General features: G+C 45.4%; 1 non-coding gene and 1 pseudogene across 1 annotated transcript; both read left to right on the top strand.

Annotated features, from left to right (window-relative positions):
- Nucleotides 1–1,696: 1,696 nt before the first annotated feature.
- Nucleotides 1,697–1,860, top strand: LOC135038310 (U1 spliceosomal RNA). The gene has a single exon (XR_010232690.1). It is a non-coding gene; the product is annotated as a U1 spliceosomal RNA (small nuclear RNA).
- A 152-nt stretch (nt 1,861–2,012) lies between these two features.
- LOC135038314 (U1 spliceosomal RNA) lies at nt 2,013–2,167 on the top strand (annotated as a pseudogene).
- Nucleotides 2,168–5,261: the final 3,094 nt, after the last annotated feature.

Raw genomic sequence — 5,261 nt, 5'->3', positions numbered from 1 at the left:
TAATACAATTATGGATGGACGGACTGCCTGCCGAGTTCCGACACAGAGGTAGCCACAGCCGTGAACTACCGCACTGTACACTGGTTGATAAAGAGATAGTAGTATACTCGTAACAACTAGTATGACTGACTATGACGGTATAAAGAATGAAAAAAAAACCACGGTTAGGTGGTATATATTATAATACAATTATGGATGGACGGACTGCCTGCCGACTGCCGACACAGAGGTAGCCACAGCCGTGAACTACCGCACTGTACACTGGTTGATAAAGAGATAGTAGTATACTCGTAACAACTAGTATGACACTATGACGGTATAAAGAATGAAAAAAAAACCACGGTTAGGTGGTATATATTATAATAATACAATTATGGATGGACGGACTGCCTGCCGAGTTCCGACACAGAGGTAGCCACAGCCGTGAACTACCGCACTGTACACTGGTTGATAAAGAAATAGTAGTATACTCGTAACAACTAGTATGACTGACTATGACGGTATAAAGAATGAAAAAAAAACCACGGTTAGGTGGTATATATTGTAATACAATTATGGATGGACGGACTGCCTGCCGAGTTCCGACACAGAGGTAGCCACAGCCGTGAACTACCGCACTGTACACTGGTTGATAAAGAGATAGTAGTATACTCGTAACAACTAGTATGACTGACTATGACGGTATAAAGAATGAAAAAAAAACCACGGTTAGGTGGTATATATTATAATACAATTATGGATGGACGGACTGCCTGCCGACTGCCGACACAGAGGTAGCCACAGCCGTGAACTACCGCACTGTACACTGGTTGATAAAGAGATAGTAGTATACTCGTAACAACTAGTATGACACTATGACGGTATAAAGAATGAAAAAAAAACCACGGTTAGGTGGTATATATTATAATAATACAATTATGGATGGACGGACTGCCTGCCGAGTTCCGACACAGAGGTAGCCACAGCCGTGAACTACCGCACTGTACACTGGTTGATAAAGAGATAGTAGTATACTCGTAACAACTAGTATGACTGACTATGACGGTATAAAGAATGAAAAAAAAACCACGGTTAGGTGGTATATATTGTAATACAATTATGGATGGACGGACTGCCTGCCGAGTTCCGACACAGAGGTAGCCACAGCCGTGAACTACCGCACTGTACACTGGTTGATAAAGAGATAGTAGTATACTCGTAACAACTAGTATGACTGACTATGACGGTATAAAGAATGAAAAAAAAACCACGGTTAGGTGGTATATATTGTAATACAATTATGGATGGACGGACTGCCTGCCGAGTTCCGACACAGAGGTAGCCACAGCCGTGAACTACCGCACTGTACACTGGTTGATAAAGAGATAGTAGTATACTCGTAACAACTAGTATGACTGACTATGACGGTATAAAGAATGAAAAAAAAACCACGGTTAGGTGGTATATATTATAATACAATTATGGATGGACGGACTGCCTGCCGACTGCCGACACAGAGGTAGCCACAGCCGTGAACTACCGCACTGTACACTGGTTGATAAAGAGATAGTAGTATACTCGTAACAACTAGTATGACACTATGACGGTATAAAGAATGAAAAAAAAACCACGGTTAGGTTGTGCTGCCTCAGTTGAATCTCCTTTACTTGACAGAGATGTGCCTGAGCAGCGGCCCTCCCCAGCCCTATCCCAAATCATACTTATTTTGCATAGGAGATACCATGGTCATGAAGATTGTTCTCCCAGGGTGAGGTTCATTCATTGCATTCTGGGTATGCTGACCCCTGTGATTTCCCCAAATGTGGGAAACTCGACTGCATTATTTGTGGTAGTGGGGGACTGTGTTTGTGCTTTCCTCTGGTCAGCTCTGGTAAAAGCCAGATTTCTGTGTCTCAGATCTTCCTCTAGCCTTGTTCTTCTTTCGAGAGTTCTCTTGTGCTGCCTCAGTTGGATCTCCTTCACTTGACAGGGGGGTGCCCGAGCAGCGACCCTCCTCAGCTCTTGCCCAACTCCTACTTACCTGCCAGGTATGATCAGGAAGGTGCTTCTCCCAGGGCAAGGCTCACCCATTGCACTCTGGGTGTGCTGCATCTGCGATTTCCCCAAATGTGGGACACTTGACTGCATAATTTGTGTTTCCTCTGGTCGGCTCTCATATAATTCAGATCTCTTTGTCTCAGGTCTCTAATGCTAATGGCTGATTAGAATAAATGCCGTGCAGCTGCCTTGCTGCACGGCCAGAGAGCAGGTGAATATCTTAATTTCCTAAAGCCTAGCAACGGGGAATGCGGTCCGCCAGTGGCGTCCCCGTTGCTAGGGTCCGTGCGGCTCAGCGCGCCCGGCGTCTAGCGTTGCTAGGGAGCCGGCGGCTGTACGTGCACGGCATCTCTAGTTGCTAGGCGCCGGGCCGCGCAGACCATCAAGCGGACCCCGGCGCCAAACAGTACCCCCCCCTTGAGGAGGGGTCAAGGAACCCCTAAAGCCAGGTTTCTGAGGAAATTCCCGAAAAAATGCCCTCTTGAGCCTCGGGGCATGAAGATCCTTATCCAGGACCCAAGACCTTTCCTCCGGACCATAGCCTTTCCAGTGAACCAGAAAATACAGCCGATCCCGGGACAATTTGGAATCGAGAACCTTCTCTACCAAGAACTCCTGTTGTCCCTGTACATCTACTGGAGATCTACCCTGAGAGATCTTCCGAGGAAATCTACTGGAAGAAACGTATTGTTTCAACAGGGAACAATGAAACGTATTTCCAATCCGGAGAGATCTTGGTAAACGTAACCGAAAGGCAACTGGGTTGACTCTTTTAATAATAAGAAATGGCCCAATAAATTTGGGTCCCAGTCTAGCTGAGGATTGTCGAAGCCTGATGTTGCGAGTCGACAACCACACCCTATCTCCCACCTTAAAAGTGCAAGGACGTCGGAGCCTGTCAGAAAATTTCTTCTCTCGAAAGGCCGCTTTTCTGAGAGCAAGGTGCACCTTTTTCCAAATGGCTCTGAGATGGGAGGTTAAGGTAAGCGAGGAGACTGAGGAATGATGAAAAAAAGAATTAGCTCTGGGGTGAAAACCAAAAACTGAAAAGAATGGAGACTCTTTAGTGGAGGAATGACAAGAATTATTGTAAGCAAATTCAGCCAACGGAAGAAACTCGGACCAATCATTCTGGAGTTTGGCTGAATACAAGCGCAAATATTGTTTCAATGATTGGTTAACTCGTTCGGTTTGCCCGTTGGATTGTGGGTGGTAACCGGATGTTAACGACAATTTCATCTTCAATGAGGCACAAAAACATTTCCAGAATTGTGCGATGAATTGTGGACCCCGATCAGAAACAATATCAGTAGGCAACCCATGAAGCCTGAATACATGGCGGAGAAACAAAACTGCCAACCCTTGGGCAGAAGGCAATCGGGGAAGAGCAATAAAATGAGCCATTTTACTAAAACGGTCCACTACCACCCATATGACTCGGAATCCGGCTGAAAGGGGAAGGTCAACCACAAAATCCATAGAAATATGAGACCATGGCCTGAGAGGAACATTTAAGGGCATAAGTTGCCCGATGGGCAAGGAACGGGGAACCTTATGCTGTGCACAAACCTGACATGAATAAACAAATTCCTTGACGTCTTTAGAAAGACCAGGCCACCATACTGAGCGAGAGACTAACTCCAATGTCTTAGAGACTCCTGGATGCCCTGAAACTTTGTTATCATGGAATTCCGTTAAAACAGTAACTCTCAAAAACTCAGGGACGTAAAGACGACCAGCAGGAGTAATTCTAGGAGCTTGGTGTTGAAGCTGTTTTAACTGGGTAAATAAATCTTGTGTGAGGCCCGCCCAGATGACCGAAGATGGAAGTATGGGGGTAACAGGATTGTTATTGTGAACCGGAAGAAAGCTATGTGACAGGGCATCAGCCTTAGTATTCTTGGAACCAGGCCTGAAAGTGATTATAAATTTGAAACGCGTAAAAAATAATGCCCAACGTGCCTGCCGGGCATTAAGCCGCTTAGCCGATTCAATGTATTGCAGGTTCTTATGGTCAGTCAATACCGAAATAGTATGTTTTGCTCCCTCCAGCCAATGCCTCCACTCCTCGAAAGCCCATTTTACCGCCAGTAACTCCCGATTACCAACGTCATAGTTGGATTCAGCGGAGGAGAATTTCCTGGACATAAAGGCACAAGGATGTAACTCCAGAGACTCCGGATCCTTTTGAGAAAGGATAGCCCCCACTCCAACCTCCAAGGCATCAACCTCCACCACAAAGGGCAATTCCGGATTAGGATGTCTGAGGACTGGAGCCGAGACAAAGGCTTGTTTCAAGGCCCGGAAGGACAACTCAGCTTCATGCGACCAGTTGGTAGGATCCGCTCCTTTCTTTGTCAGAGCTACAATGGGAGCAACCAGGTCAGAAAAAGAATGAATGAACCTCCTATAATAATTCGCAAACCCTAAAAAACGCTTAATTGCTTTTAAATTGGTGGGTTGCGCCCAACTAAGGATGGCCTGGAGTTTCTTTGGTTCCATGGAAAATCCCTGAGGGGAAATTATGTACCCTAAAAAAGATACTTCCGTGACATGAAACTCACACTTCTCCAGCTTGGCATATAAATGATTCTCACATAACTTTTGAAGAACCAGACGCACCTGGGTAACATGTTGTTCCATTGATTTAGAAAAAATCAGGATGTCGTCTAAGTAAACGACCACGAATTTCCCTAGGAAGTCACGGAGCACATCGTTAATGAGGTCTTGAAAAACTGCCGGAGCATTGGACAGGCCGAACGGCATCACCAGGTATTCGTAGTGACCCGACTGAGTACTGAAGGCCGTTTTCCACTCATCTCCAGATTTAATTCGGATGAGGTTGTACGCTCCTCTAAGGTCAATTTTAGAAAAAATCACAGCAGAACGTAACTGATCAAAGAGTACAGAAATCAACGGCAAAGGATAGGTGTTTTTAACTGAGATCTTATTCAGGGCTCTAAAATCAATGCAAGGTCTAAGCGAGCCATCCTTTTTCTCCACAAAGAAGAAGCCTGCACTTAAAGGAGATTTTGATGGTCTAATAAATCCTTTCTCAAGGCTCTCCTTTACATAATCATTCATAGCCGCAGTTTCTGGCCCGGATAATGCATATAATCTTCCCTTTGGCAATGCGGCACCAGGAATTAACTCAATAGCACAATCATAAGGCCGATGGGGAGGCAGAATGTCCGCATTGCCTTTGGAGAAAACATCAGCAAACT

This window comes from Pseudophryne corroboree, unplaced genomic scaffold, assembly GCF_028390025.1.
Source record: "Pseudophryne corroboree isolate aPseCor3 unplaced genomic scaffold, aPseCor3.hap2 scaffold_707, whole genome shotgun sequence".
NCBI lineage: Eukaryota > Metazoa > Chordata > Amphibia > Anura > Myobatrachidae > Pseudophryne > Pseudophryne corroboree.
The sequence above is the reverse complement of the archived record's forward strand: the minus strand, read 5'-3'. Positions and strand labels throughout refer to the sequence as shown.